At 42.7% G+C, this 16093-nt stretch overlaps 1 protein-coding gene across 12 annotated transcripts in view; it reads left to right on the forward strand.

The window, feature by feature from the left end:
* The first annotated feature begins 7116 nt into the window (after positions 1-7116).
* Positions 7117-16093, forward strand: part of LOC121286838 (death-associated protein kinase 3-like) — a 44900-nt gene continuing 35923 nt past the window's right edge. The window contains exons 1-2 of one of the 12 annotated variants that reach the window (XM_041203919.1): positions 7117-7201; positions 13355-13535. The gene's annotated coding sequence lies outside the window, so the exon portion shown is untranslated. Of the gene's footprint in view, positions 7443-13048; positions 13171-13354; positions 13536-16093 lie in introns of those variants that run through there. The other 11 variants (XM_041203922.1, XM_041203921.1, XM_041203930.1 and 8 more) reach the window with 11 other exon arrangements.

A 16093-nucleotide genomic window follows, 5' to 3' on the forward strand; every position in this document is an offset into this window, starting at 1 on the left:
TCTTTTGAATGAAGCTGGAACTCACAGCCTTATAACCCACAGGGAAAATGAGCCAAAGCTTACAATAGTGAAGATAAATTAACAGCAAATGTAAAATCATGTTTGGCCTGCTCTTATTTAATCAGACTAGATATGAACTGTTACTTTTTTAAAAAATATATCACTATAGTTTACTGGCTGGCTCAGCAGACAGTATATTCACTATTGAGTGAGAAGGCTGTTCATCTGATATCCTGCCTGTTTGCTGTGGTGGATGACAAAATTTGCTTGGCAGTATTCGGAGAACAACGTAAGTTATCCTGATCTGTAAACATTCCCCAACCAACACCACCAACAACAGATAATCTGGTCATTCACTCTGTTGCTGTTTGTGGAACCTTACTGTGCAACAAACTGGCTACTGTGCTTGTCTGCATAGTAACAGTTCTTCATTGGTTTGTAATTTTAAAACATACTATGGATGACATTCCTTCACATTCTTGCCACCGGCAGGGACATTGTAGTGCTGCAGTTTTTCACAGGAACAACAAGTGCTTGCACTTATATAGCATCTCTAATACAGTAAAATGTCCCAAGGTGATTGGCATGAGCCTGCCCTGTAAATGTTCTTCACCCTGCATACACCAGGGATCTCAGGTTTCAGTATTTCATTAGGTTTAGGGAGGGAATTCCAGAGCCTAAGGCCTCAACAACTGAAGGCACGTCCACCAATGGCAGGGCCATTATCATCAGGATCGGGCAAGAGGCCGGAATTATTGGAGCACAAAGACCATGGAGGTTTGTAGGGCTGGAGGAGGTTACAGAAATAGAGCTAGGGTTTTCACTGCCAGAGGCTTAGAATACTGGACACCAGACCCAGCAGCGCTGCGACACTGGGTGAAAGACACCATCACGCACAGAACTGACATAATCACAGGCCTCTCATCCACAAGCCCACAACTAAAAATACACCAGAACTACCTGTGAGTATAATAGAGTAATTTCAAGTGAAAAACATTGATGAGAACAGCAAATTAAATGGCAATGTATTCCTGGCTAGTCACTCCTGCATTTTCGGAAATTACTTCAGATGCCTGCCCCTTTAAGTTATTCTTCTGTCCTAACCCTAGTATACTGGACATAAAGGTATCTTTTGTTTTAGTTGTTCACAGGATGTGGGTGCCGCTGGCTAGGCCAGCATTTATTACTCAACTCTAATTTCCCTTGAGAAGGTGGTGGTGAGCCACTTTCTTGAATTGCTGAAGTCCATGAGGTGTGGGTACACCCATAGTGTTGTTAAGGAGGGAGTTCCAGGATTTTGACCCAATCACATATAGTTCCAAGTCAGGATTCGTGTGACTTTGGGGGGGACTTGCAGGTGGTGGTGTTCCCAGGCATCTGCTGCCCTTGTCCTTCCAGGTGGTAGAGGTTGTAGGTTTGGAAGGTGCTGTTGAAGGAGCCATGGTGGGTTGCTGCAGTGGATCTTGCAGATGACACACTCTGCTGCTGTTGTCCATCGGTGGTGGAGTGAGTGAATGTTGAAGGTGGTGGATGTGGTGCCAAGCAACCTGGCTGCTTTGTCCTAGATGGTGTCGAGCTTTTTGAGTGCTTTTGGAGCTGCACTCATCCAGTCAAGTGGAGACCATTCCAACACACTCCTGGCTTGTGCCTTGTGGATGGTGGACAGGCTTTGAGGGGGTCAGGAGATGAGTTTCGTGGTGCAGAATTTCCAGTCTTTGACCTGCTCTTGTGGCCACAGTATTTCCATGGCTGGTCCCATTCAGTTTCCAGTCAATGGTAACGCCCAGGATGTTGATAGTGGGGGATTTAGTAATGCTAATGCCATTGTATGTCATGGGGAGATAGTTAGATTCTCTCTTGTTGGAGATGGTCACCTGGTACCAGACTATCCAGCATAAAACTGGACAAATGGCCACCCTAGTCGAGGCCATGGGGGGATTTGAAAATGAGGCTGAGAATTTTTAAATTGAGGCATTGCTTAACTGGGAGCCAATAGAGGTCAGTGAACACAATGCTGAAAGGTGAACAGGACTAGGTGCAAGTTGGGCAGCAACGTTTTGGATAGCGGGTAACGGAGAATCATATAGCACAGAGGGTCATTTGGCCTCCAGTTCTTTGAAAGAGCTGTTTTATTACTCCCAGTCCTTTGCTCTTTCCTCAAAGTCCTGCAATTTTTTTCCTTTTCAAGTAATCATCCAATTCACTTTTAGAAGTTACTACTGAATGTACTTCCATCTCTCTATCAGGTTGTACATCCCAGATCTTTTGCTAATTATCTTAAGTTATACTTTTTTCCTTCAGGAGTAATATCAGAATCATAGAATGGCCACAGCACAGAAGGAGGCCATTCATCCCATTAGGCCCATGTTAGCTCCCTGCAAGAGTATCTCAGCTGGTCCCACTGCCTTGCCTTTTCCCCACAACCCCTGTAAATCTTTTCTGTTCAGATAATTATACAATTCCCTTCTGAATATCGCACTGTCAGACAGTGCATCCCAAATCTTATTTACTAACTGAGTAAAAAGGATTTCCTTATGTCGCCTCTAGTTCTTTTGCCAGTTACCTGAAATTGGTGTGCTCTGGTTCTTGATCTTTCCACCATATTACATTATTGTGAATTATCCATTGCATATCTTTTACTCTGTACAATTATTAATCCTGTAAATAAATATTATCATCACTCAACTTAATAATACAGTTTAACAACATACTGTTTTCTACCTGTTAGAGATTATAGGTAGTCTGTGTAATTTCTGATACAAAATATGTTGATAAAAGAGAATTGATAATCAATGAACATTTTTAAGGAGAGCTGGAAAGAAGTCCAAATTATAAGTCACATATTAAGTTGTCACACTTCCAGTATCACTTCCAGTAGGACAAAACAATTGTCACTCTGTAACCCAATCCAGCCATACATTATCACAGTAATTACATTTCAAAAGTACTTCTTTGGCTGTAAAGCACTTTGGGGTGTCAGTTCATCAAAGGCAGCATATAAATGCAAATCTTTTTGCAATCCTCTCCTGAACTCTCTTTTCCTTTGGCTTGCCACTTGTGCATTTCCCCCCTTTGCTGCACATGCTCTACATTTCCTCCCTAAACCTTATCCCCATGTCTCTCCCTCTTAAGATCTTCCTTAGAACCCACCTTATTGACAATGCTTTTGGTCATCCCTTCTTCTTTGGCTCAGTGTTCATTTTCATTCTTTATTTACTTAAGACATAAGTATTTTATTATTTATTTATTCTTCGCCCTTCCTAAAACATTAATTTTTCTACAATTTGCACAATTATAAAAGTTATCTTTTGTTCTGCTTACTTACCTTGGAGTATCTGAGTGAGCTGTTTTCTATTTTTTTTCCTCTGTGAAGACCTTATAACTTTATTTCTACTTTAAGCTCTTGCCATATAATTTAAGCTAGTAAGTGAAAATTTTGTGCTAACTGCATTAGGAATTTTTTTTGTAATGGGCAGCCGGGTGAGGACACACATGTTTGGGTCAGGGCAAAGAGGTGTTTATCTTTTGCTTGGACATTGTAGTCAGTCAACCATGTGTTATGACTGAGCAGTTGGTAAAGCTGAGTTAATTAAAAATCCCAGAGAGAAACTTTAAACAACTGTCATAGCCTATAATTTTAAGTGTTATGTTTGAGATGTGACTCTAAATTCAGGAATCAGACCACCAGTTCTCAGGGTTTTACATTAAACTAACTGAAACTTTATTAATTTACACAGGTTAAAATATATGGGCAGAATTTTGCTGTTGGGGAGCAGGGGGTGGGGCCCGCTCACCGACACATAAAATGATGTGGGATGACATCAGGTGGAACCCCCGACGTTATCCTGGTCCATTTAAATTTTCAGGAAGGCGGGGGTGCAGCAAAATCAGCTGCGGGCCCTCCGACCTGTCAGTGGCCAATTGAGGCCATTGACAGGATCATTTAAACAATTAAAGGACCTGCCCGTCCAACATTAAGGTTGGCGGGCAGGCCAGGAGCCCTGGCGGCAAGTAGAGAAAACATGAAACCTCATCCACCGGGATGAGGTTTCATGCCGAGTTGTAAAAATTATAATAAAATTTTTCTGTAAGTTATGAACATGTCCCATCTCATGTGACATTGTCACATGAGGGGGACATGTTAGGGAATTTTTTTCTTTCTATTTGTAATATTTTTCAAAGCACTTATCCTCAGGGAGATGCGTGCTCTTTCGTGCGCATGCGTGAAAGAGTGCATTCTCGCTTATAGGGAGTTCCCCCACCCGCACAGGAAGCGCATAGCATTTCCCGTCAGATGTCATGCTGGGTGAGCCTTAATTGGCCCTCCCACGTAAAATGGCGGTGCTGCCTGGTTTGCTGGTGGGGATCGGCTCCCTGCCTGCTGGAGATTGGGTCGGGTCCGCCCTCCAGGCAGAAAATTTTGCCCTGTATAATCATATGGCTACAAATTACTACTATCATAACTTTTAACAAATTCTCAAACTAATCCCCCTTAAGGCAACAGCAACCCATAGACTTAACCAGACCCCAGGCAAAGCATTTTCATCTTACAAATTCAAAATGAGGTTCTTTTCACTTTGGTTCCTGTGGAGACAGTTGAAGGCTTACAGCTGCTGTTGATCTTGCATTGCCTCTGCTCTGCACACATTACACTGCTGAAGTTATACCTAGCACCACTCATTGAATGTAAATTCTCATTGTATCACCAGCCTCTTTGAACTCCACCTTTTAACAATAAAACCCCTTTCATAGTACCAATTTTATTAGTAATATAAACATATTGCTTGGTATCTGCTAGCTAGGTGTCAATTTGCACCCCTCTTCTTGAATGCTCTATTCAAAAAATGCAAGTACACTCTATCTCTCTTACATCTCAAAACTAGTACACATCAAAGCACCCAGACTAGCTGGCTTTAATCCAATTAAGACACACCCACAATCTAAACCTCTATTTTAAAAGAAAAATATTTTCCATTAATATTATATACATTAATAGCTTCATGACACATGACAACTCTATCCAAACCCTGAGCAAAAGAGCAGCATGGTGTTGGTCATTGGAGACTCAATGGTAGTAAAATGCTGAAATAAAAACAGAAAATGCTGGAAATACTCAGCAGGTTTGGCAGCATCTGTGGAGAGAAACAGAGTTAATGTCTCTGGTCAATGACTTTTCATCAGAAAAATACTCCCTAGGAACCTCCAAATTAGGTAAGCAGAATAAAAGATATATTTTATAATTCTGAAAAAAGTAGCGTGAGGAAAGAATAAAGTACTTATGTCTTAAGTAAATACTACAAATCCATTGTACCGGGTCAAGTTTTAGAATGTAAATAACTGAGCATATAAAGTTTTGGGGAGGAACAAATCAGTAGTTATGGGTATTGTGTACAAATGTTTTTTTAATTCATTCACAGGATACGAGCTTTGTTGGCTGGCCAACATTTATTGCCCATCCCTAAATGCCCTTGAGAAGATTGTGGTAAGCTACCTTCTTGAACAGCTGCAGTCCATGTGGTGTAGATACAGGCTCAGTGCTGTTAGAGATGGAGTGCCAGGATTTTGACCCAGTGACAGTGAAGGAACGGCGATATATTTCCAAGTCAGGATGGTGAGTGGCTTGGGGGGAACTTCCAGATGGTGGTGTTCCCATTTATCTGCTGCCCTTGTCCTTCTAGATGATAGTGGTCGTGGGTTTGGAAGGTGCTGTTGAAGGAGCTTTGGTGAATTCCTGCAGTGCATCTTATAGATAGTACACACTGCTGCTACTGTGTGTCAGTGGTGGAGGGAGTGAATGTTTGTGGATGTGGTGCCAATCAAGTGGGCTGCTTTGTCCTAGATGGTGTCAAGCTTCTTGAGTGTTGTGGGAGCTGCACTCAAACAGGCAAGTGGGGAATATTCCACCACACTCCTGGCTTGTGCCATATAGATGGAGGACAGGCTTTGGGGAGTCAGGAAGTGAGTTACTCATCGTAGGATTCCTAGCCTCTGACCTGCTGTTGTAGCTACAGTATTTATATGGCTCGTCAGTTCAGTTTCTGATCAATGGTAACCCCCAGGATGTTGATAATGGGGGATTCAGTGATGGTAATGCCATTGAACATCAAGGGGCGATGGTTAGATTCTTTCTTGTTGGAGATGGTCATTGCCTGGCACTTTGTGTGGTGCGAACAAGCACAATTCTGCTGCTGACGGCCCCCAGTGCCTCATGATGCTCAGTCTTGAGTCGCTAGATCTGTTCGAAATCTATCCCATTTGGCACGGTGGTGGTGCCACACAACATGATGGAGGATATCCTCAGTGTGAAGGCAGGACTTCATCTCCACAATTGTACTCAACCTCATGTCTCAGCATGTCCCCTACTCTACCATTACCATCAAGCCAGGGGATCAACACTGGTTCAATGAAGAGTGCAGGAGGGCATGATGTAATGTGACATAGACATAGACTGCGTGGCAGTCGCTCCTACCAATACTGTCATGGACAGAGGCCTCTGCAGCTGGCAGGCTGGTGAGGATGAGATCAAGTATGTTTTTCCCTCTTGTTGGTTCCCTCACCACCTGCCCCAGATCAGGTAAAGACAGCAGATTTCCAGATTTTTTTTTACGACAATCGACAATGATTTTATGGTTATCATTAGACTTTTATCCAGGTTTTTATTGAATTCAAATTCCACCATTCGTACACGGGTCCCCAGAGCATTACTTTGGCTCTCTGGATTACTAGTCCAGTGACAATACCGCCACCGCCTCCCCATCGTTGTTGTTATACCAACGGAGTCCCGATGGTTTATGCCCTTATTCACACTAACCAGATTCAGATCCTGTTTGGAAGCTGAAGGCGCTTTAATTGTGCCGTGCGGCCGCTGTGTGACATCATAACCGACCAATCACAGAACACTACTGTCCCCACTGGCGACCAATTAGAAGAGAGAGAAGGTCGGTCTCCTTTGACGCTATTGTAGTGCGCGCCGGGTAATTGACTTGGCATCTGTCCAATCAATAATGGGAGAGCAGGTAAGGTGGGACCTAGCTGCGTTACGTCACTCCGCCGGAAGGCCGATCGGGTGATTGACGTGCGGCGCAGCCAATCAGGCGGAGAGGAGGTGTGCGGTTGTGCCGTCACTTCCTTCCTGGTTGCTGGGGTGGTTTAGGGCTGGGGCTCCTGAGCATGGTGAGTGGGAGCTCGGTCTGAAACTGGGGTAAGGCCGTTTATCACTTGCCCTCGGTTTTGATACGCCCCCCACATGGGACAGGAACATGGAGCCGGGAAACTGTGAGTGACTCGGGTCGCTCCTGGGCCATTTATGGGCTCCGTCTTCCTTCAGCTGAACAATGAATGTGGAGCCAGAGAGGATGGGGCTGAGGAGGAGCCCAGGGACCCCAGCTCCTGAGTCAGTACCTGACTGTGTTTTGTCAGAAACTGGAGATGTATCAGAGCAAGTGTGGCAAATTTTTAAACTATAATTTCGTATTTAATTATTAATTTATATTGAATGATACCAGCTTCTGGACTATGTGCAGAATTGGAATGTGGAGAATTTTGGCTGGGCTTGGTTTACATGAAGGGAAAAGGGAGAGAAAGGGCTGTGCGTTTGGAAAGTACATTTTAAACAACCACAGGAATCTGTGGGTTTTGTGTGGGGATCTGAAATGCTTACAGAGCCTTTGATGTAATTGATGTACACATAGGCTATACATTATTCATGAAATATATGTATTCAAATTATGTATATTTCATCACCCTCAAATATCATTGTTATCACGTCTTAAATGCATCAAAGTAACCTAAGCTTTGCCCAGATTAATTTATTTTAAAACAAGAACAAAATGTAGCCATATTTATCAAATCAGAGTTTCTTTTGTTGTAACTGGTTAAGTTTTATTTAGAGATTTATTTTAAGTTCAGGATTTGTCAATCTTACATCTGGCTCTTGTTAATGGATATCAGGATGTTCTCCATGAACTGTGTGTGTGTTGTATTATACTGTGTAACACATTCTTGCAGCTATGGATATTATGTTTAATGATGCCAAAGTCAGTCGTTTAAAACATCAAAGCTCTTTTTGTGATGTTTGCTACTATTGGTCCACGTTGTCCCTAGAGCAGGGAGGGGAAAATCAGTCTGGATTTGTGCTGTCTAGTGACTCTTCCTGGGAAGAGCGCACAAGTGGACATTGTGCAAGGATAGAACAACTGTCATCATTGAATAGTGTTAACTCTTAGCTCACACCTGAAGACTGGCCATGGTATTGGAGAGTTGCTTACATCCCTGAAACTAGAACTGCACCATAGATTAGGGTTTACAGGAGCAGTTAGTTGATCTCATTTGGGAAAGCAGTGGAGAAATACTGTTGGCCTTATTGCATGTATGATGTGGGGAAAACAGTCAGGTATGTCAATCACAATAGTTACTGAGTGACCTGTGAAGTGGATATGGGTGGTAATTGGTTTGGACACAGCTGTGCTATCCTCATGGGCAAAATGCTCACATTCAGTGAAGATTGGATGAGGCACTAAGGTTTCGTACCACCTGCAGAACCATATAAAAACAACTTGTATTGATAGAAATTCCAAAGAATTTCTCAAGAATATTGCTGAAAAGAGAGACGGTTGCTGAAGCTTTAGCAACATGTCTCTTTTTTAGCAATACTCAAGTTCTGTACTACCAAGCGACCGATTTCACAGGAGCACTATCAAGCAAAATTTGACACCAAACCACTTAAGGTGATGTTAGGACAGGAGGTGTGGCAGGTGGTCAACTCTGTGTTAAGCATCGCCTAGTTCAGAAGCCCCACTCTGGAATGCCATTTTCTGCAGAGAAAGACAGTATGTTAAGAAGACTCTCTGGCCTATGTTTTCGCTGGGCCCTCTTCTCATCCAGCAAGGCTTTTTGTTTCTGCTTGCCTTTCGAACACCCTTCAAACCAGTCAGCCAAGACTTCTGGAGGCTATCAGCAGCTGTCTCCCAGTTGTCAGTGTCAATGTCCACCATCATCATATCATTCTTTAGAGGAGGTATGGACACCCAGGAGGTCATGATCCAGTGGTGAATTCACTGTCCGGAAGGTCTAGATATACTACCATCATCCATCCGATGAATGTGGCCGAGCCAGCGCAGACATTGTTGGCTTAGCAATGAGTGCATGCTGATTGAATAAGCACACTCCAGGACTTCTGAGTTGGTGACCTTGTCTTGCCAAGAAATTCAGAGGATACACCTGAGACAGTGAAGGTGCAAACTATTCAGCTTTTTCTTTTACCTAGCATATGTTGTCAAGGTCTCACCACTGTGGAGGTGTACGCTGAGGATGCAGGCTTGGTAGACTTGTGGTTTGGTGTTCTCAGGTTGCTGTTGTTTCTCACACTCTTACTCAGCTTGTCCATAACAGTTACAGCTTTTGCATGTGCGTGTTGATTTCAGCATCAAGTGACAGATCGCTGTTGATGGTTGAGCCCAGACATATGAACCTATCAACAACCTCCAGTGTCACATTGACAGTGCTGATAGATGGTGGTATGGCAACAACCTGGACCATGACATTTGTCTTCCTGATGCAGATGGTCAAATCAAACTCTTTACAGGCGTGAGAGAGTCTACTCATTTGTCAATGCAGGTGTTACTCGTTATGAAATGCTTGTGGATCATTGTCAGTGTAGAGCAATTCTCTGATGAGGACCTGACGCACCTTTGCCTTGGATGTCATACGAGCAAGGCTGAGCAGCTTTCCGTCAGTTCTGGTGTGTAAGTAGATACCCTTTAAAAATAACTTGAAGGCACATGACAACAGCAAAGAGAAGAATATGCCAAAGAGAGTTGATGCCAGAACAGAACCCTGTTTGACCCCACTGCAGATCTCAGGGTTCCAACGTTGCCCCGTCATAGTTGACATTACCCATCATGTTGTTATGGAAAGAGGTAGCTTTTTAAGGTTTGTCTTAAAGGAGGCGAGATAGATAGAAAGGTTTTGGGAAGGAATTCCAGAGTTTAGAACCCAGACAGCTAAAGACACAGTCACTAATGGTGAAGCGATGAAAACTGAGAATGCACCAGAAGTCAGTACTGAAGGAGTGCTGTGATCTCAGTTTGTTGACCTAGAGGAGGTTAGAGAGATATGGAAAAACAAGGCCATGGAGGAACTTGGAAAAAAAGGGATGAGAATTTTAAAATTGGAATGTTGCACAACTGGAAGCCAATGTGGATCATTGAGCATGGTGGCGAGGGGTGACTGGCACTTGATGTGAGTTAGGATACAGGCATCAGAGTTTTGGATGAGTTCCAGCTGATGGGAAGATGTGAGGCTGGCCAGGAGTGCACTGGAATAGAGGTAATAAAGGCATGGATGAGGGTTTCAATAACAGGTTAGCTGGTGCAGTGAGTTCCCCAGGTGGAAGTAGGCGGTCTTGGTGATGGAGTGGATGTGTATCTGGAATCTGATCTGAGTCACATAGGATGCTAAAGTTGCAAATCATCTGGTGCAGCCTCAGACAGCTCAGGAGGAATGGAGCCAATAGTCAAGGACCAACGATACAGTGGAATTGTCTTCTCAATATTTAGATAAGGTTTCTGCTCATCTAGTACTGGATGCCAGAGAATCAGCCTGACAATTCTGAGGCAGTGGAGAGGTTGAGCAAGGGCATGGTGATAGTGTGATAGTCCTCTGCTCAGCTCCATTTTTAGCAAAGGAGAACAAAATAAAATGTCTGTAACTCGGAGTTCAACGTGATAACAAGACACCAGTAAGTATAGTTACCATCCCTTCTAACACTAAGATAATGTTGAGCCATTAAGTAGATAATACTCTTAAACTTTTTTGAGAAATGATGCATTAAAAATGACAAGACAGTTTTATACAGCTTTGGCCTTGTTGTACTACTTTGTTACAAGCTGAATCTGTGCATGTTGAGGAAAAACTTAGACAAAAGAGTTATTTCATGAGCCAGAGGAAGTACTTCTAATCTTTAAACTGTTTGCTAACCAGACACTCTCCATGAGCTCATGAAACCATGGTTTGTTTTGCTTCAGGCCAATGTTAAGATCCCATGCCACAGGGGAGTTCTCCCTGTGTTCTGGTCAATATTTCTCCCTTAGTCATTTATCTCCTTGCTGTTGTGGGGCCTTGATACATGCAAAATGACTCTCGCATTTGCCCATGTAACAGCAGCTACTGCTTTTAAAAGACATGATGAGACAGCCTGTTCTTCCACAACTAAAACAGAAAATGTTGGAAATACTCAGCAGTTCAGGCAGAACATCTGGGGGAAATGGTTAATTTTTTGACCTGAAATGTTAACCTGTTTCTCTCCACATCTCTCTGACCTGCAGAGTGTTTCCAGGATTTTCTGTTTTTATTTTGGATTTCCAGCATCTCCAGTATTTTGCTTTTGCATTTTTTGTTGTTCCTTTTCTTCAACAGTTTTTTTTTGAAGGTGCCATAAAATTTTTTCATTGGCTGTTAGCATTCCATAGAATTGATGAAGCTAGATGCATAAGCACAGTGAGCCAGCACGAAGCTCCACCAAGTGAATGTGTGTGTCCATCTCAGGAACTCTACAGTATTTGTGAGTAAAATTCATCTACCACTGATGGACGATATTCTCCCTTCTCAAGCCTCATGTCTTCTTATTAGAAGAAATTTATTATGAGCCTTAGTTGAAGCTGTTGGATGATGAAAATTTGAGACCTTATTGAAGCTCCTGAGGTACTGAGTTAGCACTGGAGAAAAGTGAATATTTTGGGGTTTTTCTCTCTGGATAACTTTTCCACCTCCCCTAGCCCTCGGGGTGCAGCTCCTGCCAGTGCTGTTCTGGCTGAGATGAGCCAACCCGGCTAATATCAGCTGGCTATTGAGTAAACATCTGTGCTTTCTTGATTTGTGCGTACATATTGCAATTGCCATTCCCATCCCGGACCAGACTTGATGCTTCAAATTTTTAAAAAATTAAACAATGAAATATCTAGACTGTAAGCGAATATGCAGTAAAAACACGTGCAAAACCAGTGGCATTGCATGCTAATGAAACGCCCCATGGCACTTCACAAGAGTGTTATAGAGCAAACTTTTGATACCGAACCACAGATGGCAGATGACCAAAAGCTTGGTCAAAGAGGTAGATTTTAAAGAGCACCTTAAAAGGGGAAGGGGAGGTAGAGAGTTTTAAGATTGGCATTCCAGAGCTTGGGGCCTGGGCACCGGAAGGCATGACCACCAGTGATGGAGCAATTAAAATTGGGAATGCTCAAGGGGCCACAATTAAAGGAGCACTGATATCACAGAGGCTTGTAGGGCTGAATGAGATTACAGAGATGGAGAAGGGCAAGGCCATGGAGGGAACTGAAAATAAGAATGAGAATTTTAAAGCCAAGATATTGCTGGGAGCCAACGTAGATCAGTGAGCACAGGGATAATCGGCAAATGGGACTAGGTGAAGGTTGGAACACGGGCAGTAGAATTTTGGATGACCTCAAGTTTACAGAGGGTAGAATGTGAAAGGCTGGCCTAGGGAGTGTATTGGAGTAGCTTAATCTGGAGATCACAGAGGCATGGAAGAGGGTTTCAGCAGCGGATGAGGGTTTCAGCAGCAGATGAGCTGAGGCAGGGGAGGAGCTAGGTAATGTTATGGAGGTGGAATTAGGTTAGGTGACCTTAGTGATGGTCCAAATATGTGGTTGGAAGTTCATCTTGGGTTAAAAATGACACCAAGGTTGTTAGAGTTTTACTTAACATAGAAGTGATCTTCACGTTTTTGTGGCTGTCAGAACTTGAAGCTATCATGAAGTGCAGTTAATTAAGTAAATCTTTAGGTTGAAATGAAAAAGGATGATAGATTTTTATGGGTGCATTGTGTTCCTTAATGGTTTTGCCTTGTGACTGGGATGTGGTATTGTGTGATCGTGCTTTGGAATGTATGTTTACTTTGAACATTCTCTGCAAATGAGTTACCATAGGAAAAAATAATTCCAGCATTGACATTGGAATGTAATACCGTAATGTGGTGTCAGCATTGTGACGTATGGGAAAGTTTGTAATGAATATGTTTGGTGTACATGGCACAGATATATCTCCCATTGTTATTCAGTGCATGTTGCATTGAAGGTTAGGTTGCTGGTAAGCATAAATCCAGATTGATAGTCTGGATGAGAAACACCAAAACTTCATCCAAAATTGGAGGTAGGTAATAGCAGCAGGTGGCACTGTTAATATTATAAATCGCTTGGTGTGTTTGATGAAAACTTTAATTTAACTGAGTTCTTTCCATGCCTCTTGTGTGACGAGCACAGAGAGTTTAAACTCTGTTCCAAGACTGTGCTTAAAGGTTCAAGTAATTTAAACAACATATTGATTTTGCCATCAGAAACATCTCTGCCGTGTAGAGGAGGAACTAATGAAGCTTGTAATTGTCCCTACCTCTGTCTCTGAGTCTGGGGACGTTTGGTGCCAGTGAAATTGATCCAGGTGTCGAAGGGTCATGAGGACTCGAAACGTCAACTCTTTTCTTCTCCGCCGATGCTGCCAGACTTGCTGAGTTTTTCCAGGTAATTCTGTTTTTGTTTTGGATTTCCAGCATCCGCAGTTTTTTTGTTTTTATCTTAGTTTTGATCCAGGTAATGACTGAAATGTCTTGTTGTTCCAGTTTGAAGTAAACAGCAGCAGCTTCTTTTGACTTAAGAGCCATAGAGGAACATAATATGATTACTTTGCGTTGTGAGTTGCCCTGAGTACTGTAAACGGTGTGGACAGTCAGTGCCTGCACCATCCATTGTGTAACAGTGAGGTGCCAGATGTGTAGGTTTTGCTTTAGAAAATGAGAAAATAGCAGCTTGGCCTATAGAAGCTCCCTCCTCTATCAGCCACCTCCTCTCATAATAGCATCCTGTTGCAGTTGGAATAGCCCTAATGTTTTTCCTTTCATTGCACCACCTGGCAAGGTATCTCAAGCATTTATTACCCTTTGAGTAAAGACCTTCTTCCCACTCATTGCAGTTAGTGTCTCCAGTCCTGGTTTCCTGCATTGCTGTAATTGAATCCAGAAACTTTCTACAGTTTTAAATTGTTTTGGTCTCTATGCATTTAGGTTGTTGTTGCCTCCAAAACAGCACAAATGACTGTCTATTTATATCTGATAACTTGCTCTACTGAATTCCTGTCATAGTTCTACTCAGTACCAGATGTAATGCTACACAGATACAAACTATGGAGTTGTTCCCATTTGCAATTTTTATTTAGAAAACTATTAGAAAAAACATGTTCAGAATCTAAAACTAATTTTCAGACTCGAGGGACACCATCTCCAGAGGTTAAATTAGTAACTTATATTATTTATAAAATGTTTCTAAAGTTCGTCTAGGAGCCGAGGGATCTGGGACAAGTTGTTGAAGGTCACAGTGCAGGTTGAGAGAAAGGTTAATAAAGCATGTGTGACCCTGAGTTTTAATAATAGAGGCATAGAGTACAAAAACAAAGGTGTTATGGTGAACATTTAGAAAACACTGGTTAAACCTCAGCTGGAGTATTGTGTCCCAGTTCTGGGCACCGCACTTTAGGAACCTTGTGAAGTTATTGGAGAGGGTGCAGAAAAGTCTTAAGAGAATGGTTTGGGGCTGAGAGACTTCAATTGTGAGGATAGGTTGGTGGAGCTGGGGATGTTCTTCTTAGAAAAGGGGTATTTGAGAGGAGATTTGAATGAGTATTCAAAATCATGAGGGATCTAGACAGAGTAGATAGAGAAACTGTTCCCATGGGCAGAAGGATCGAGAGCCAGAGGATGCATGAAGAAAACCTTTGTTTATGCAGCGAGTTATGCCTGAGGGTTGCGGTGGAGGCAGAGTCAATCATGGCTTTCAGAGGAAATTGAATAAATACTTGGAGAGAAAATTTGCAGGGCTGTGGAGAAAAGACAGACAAGTGGGACTAGCTGAGTTCTTTGAGATATGGCATGCACCAGATGGGCCAGTGGCCTTTTTTCTGTGCTGTAACCATTCTATGGTTTTATTCTGGCACCTTGGTAAAGTGTATCAAGGCACCTCACAGAATAATTAGACAAAATTTGACATTGAACCATAACAGGCGATATTAGAAGAGCTGACCAAAAGCTTGTTGAAGATGTAGAGAGGGCTATGTTAAAGGAGAAGGGAGTCGGAGAGGTTCAGGGAGGAAAATCCAGATTTTAGGGCCTAAATGGCTTAAAGCATGACTACCAAAGGTGGGTCAAAGAAAATCGAGGCAGCACAAGAGGCCGGAATTGAAAGAACACAGGGCTGGAGGAGATTACAGTGATAGGAAGGGTTGAAGTCATTAAGTCGCTGAGCCAGGAGCCAGTGTAGGCCAGCGAGCACAGGAAACAGGCAGTTGCACTTGAAAGAGAGTAGTAAGACTGTTATGGGCCTGATGTTATTCACTGCACCGCACCTTAGTAAGGAACTAATGCCACACCTATATAAATCACTGTTTAGGAACCACATGGTGTACTCCCGCTCCTGGACTCTTTAGAAACATTTTATAATACAAGTTGTTCAGTCATTATTTTAACCTCTGGAGACAGTGTCTCTTGAGGCTGAAAATTAGTTTTAGATAAATTGCAAACGGGAACAACTCCTTAGTTTGTATCTATGCAGCATTACATCTGGTACTGAGTAGAACTATGACAGGAATCCAGTAGAGCAAGTTATGTGATATAAATAGACAGTCATTTGTGCTGTTTTGGAGGCAACAACAACCTAAATGCATAGAGACCAAAACAATTTAAAACTGTAGAAAGTTTCTGGATTCAGTTACAGCATTGCAGGAAACCAGGACTGGAGACACAAGCTGCAATGAGTGGGAAGAAGGTCTTTACTCAAAGGGTAATAAATGCTTGAGATACCTTGCCAGGTGGTGCAATGAAAGGAAAAACATTAGGGCTATTCCAAATGCAACAGGATGCTATTATGAGGGGAGGTGGCTGATAGAGGAGGGAGCTTCTATAGGCCAAGCTGCTATTTTCTCATTTTCTAAAGCAAAACCTACACATCTGGCATCTCATTGTTACACATTGGATGATGCAGGCACTGACTGCCCACACCGTTTACAGTACTCATGGCAACTCAACTCAAGG

This window comes from Carcharodon carcharias, chromosome 14 (assembly GCF_017639515.1).
Source record: "Carcharodon carcharias isolate sCarCar2 chromosome 14, sCarCar2.pri, whole genome shotgun sequence".
NCBI classification, from domain to species: domain Eukaryota; kingdom Metazoa; phylum Chordata; class Chondrichthyes; order Lamniformes; family Lamnidae; genus Carcharodon; species Carcharodon carcharias.